At 34.6% G+C, this 2246-nt stretch overlaps 1 protein-coding gene across 3 annotated transcripts in view; it reads left to right on the top strand.

Annotated features, from left to right (window-relative positions):
• Positions 1-2246, top strand: part of LOC116844945 — an 18757-nt gene continuing 16511 nt past the window's right edge. For all 3 annotated transcript variants that reach the window (XM_032817130.1, XM_032817129.1, XM_032817128.1), the window contains exon 1: positions 1-127. The gene's annotated coding sequence lies outside the window, so the exon portion shown is untranslated. The remainder of the gene's footprint in view (positions 128-2246) is intronic.

The raw sequence follows: 2246 nt of genomic DNA, 5'->3' as shown, positions 1-2246 counted from the left end.
AAGCACAGACACCCGGCGTTGTGCACGGAGAAAGTGTTCGGTTAGAGAGCGAGAGTCCGAGTATAAGACGTCGCGACCCGCTTGAGAAAATCAGTTTATCGCGAGTGCATCCGCAGACAACGATCAGGTGTGTACTTTCAAATTAATAATTTCATAACTTTACGGAGAAAACACAGATCGGTTGGATTAACGTAGCAAAACCAAAAGAACGAACCAAGAGCGTTTTAGTTGATGGAAACCAAATTAAACTGTTGTTATAAATCGAATTCGGTCCTAAACCCTTCGTGTGCAATCATACTTTTGGAATATACAAGTACAATTTGAATTTATTAAAACTTTGGATTATTATAACTTTGTTGAAAATCGTTATTCCCGTACACATTTTTCTCCACAGATTATAAAATAGTCTTAGCTATAAGATAACATCGCAATAAAATCAAAATCTGTAAACAAATTTACGCTGTTTTGAAATTTTCTCGAGCTCCTTTCCGGAAGCTAATAAGCGGTCGAATATTCGTTCGGCTCTCACTGACATTATACACGGAAGGTTAAAAAGTAGAAATTCTGTTTCCTCCAACCAGACCGTATTTGATTCGTTCATTATTTACCAACCAAACTTTTATCTCCGTGATATAACGCGTATTAACAATACTGTCACAATTTTGCCAGGTAATATTTATAATTGTAAAAAGAAAAAATTTTATATATTTGCAGATTATAATTGAATATTCTTCGGGAACGCGTATACTTTATAAGAAGATATTCAATAATTAATGAATTTTTCCTGGTACATTTTGTATTGATGTGTTTTGAATTGTTTTGTAAATGTACAGAGTTATAACCCGCAGACGCAAAGCCATGAAATGTAAAATGTATGGATAAGCTCTTCGGTATGATGCTCGATTTTTTTGAAATAACGATGACGCGCTTTTAATTACGAGTCGAATGTAAATTATAAAAAAAAGAATAGAAAAATAATAAATCAATAGATGAAGGGTTACGTTTGATGAGTAGATTGGATTGTCTAACAAAAATTCGACTGTTTTCCCGAGTGAGATGCATGTTTTGGTAACGAACAACAATTGCGTTTATTATCGTTTTTATCGATTACCCGCTGGCTACTCCAATAATGGCATCGTTATTTATTTAGACGGTCTGTATCGTATGAAAATTTTTCCAATATATTTCTCAGACGAGCAATATATACTTCGTACAGGGATACGTACACATAAATATATATACAAATGCAAATACAGAGAGAAACAGAGAGAATGCGAAAGGAGGATGTTAAAAATAGGCTATTTTTGGCCCACTGATGGAATCTTAACTAATAATTAGAAACTGTTTCTGAGATCTTCTAGAAACAGAAAATAACTATTTAAAATAATTATTTGTTCACCAGGTTCGAAGAAAATTATGAAAATCGAGATTTATTTTTGAGTACTGAAAAAAGTTATAGAAAGGGTTTTTAAACTTTGTTCTCTTGACATGTCTTTAAAATAAAATTATTTATATATTTATGTCTTGAGAGATGAGTAAATGTAGAGAAGTTCGTTTTTTTTGGTTCACATAATGTTTATATGTTGTATGTGCAGAGATTTTAAAAAAAGTATTTACAACTTATATTTTCTAGACGTTATATCTAACAAACTCTTTATTTAAGAGATAAACTCTTCGTTGTCAGAGGTAAAAAAAAGAAGGAAAAAATCGGGAGTTGTTAGATTCATAGTTCTGAGAGGCTAAGAGAAAAAAACGCTCATTTTTTATAATTACTTATATCTGTAACACACGCGCGCGCGCGTGTATAATGTGTGTGTGAGCCAAAAAATCATTTTTTAATATTCTTTGTTTTGCTGAAATTAAGAGTGAAAAGGCTTGCACCCACGCGTCGTTTCCACTCCAAATAATATAAAAACTTTCTCCTCCTTGTCCGCCGCCTCCGTGTTTTCCTTATTCGGATGCACGGGCTTGTCAAGCATGTCTAATCCGCCACTGTATGCTAAATTATCCTACATTCTGCCACGGATATCCAAGGAAACCGCTATCGCGGTATATAGTCGCGGTCAACTTTTACTTTGATCGCCGATTGGAAGTTACAAGAGGCAGCATTACGGCGAGAATAAGAAGTGAAATTATCGACGTAGTCGTCCGCTAATGAAGACACTTGCAATAGAGAGAGCGAGAGAAAGAGAGAGAGAGAGAGAGAGAGAGAGAGAGAGAGAGAGAGAGAGAGAGAGAGAGAGAGA

This window comes from Odontomachus brunneus, unplaced genomic scaffold, assembly GCF_010583005.1.
Source record: "Odontomachus brunneus isolate Ranch 3 - 2012 unplaced genomic scaffold, Obru_v1 Obru_scaffold_048, whole genome shotgun sequence".
NCBI classification, from domain to species: domain Eukaryota; kingdom Metazoa; phylum Arthropoda; class Insecta; order Hymenoptera; family Formicidae; genus Odontomachus; species Odontomachus brunneus.
This window is presented reverse-complemented; position numbering and strand designations above follow the sequence as displayed.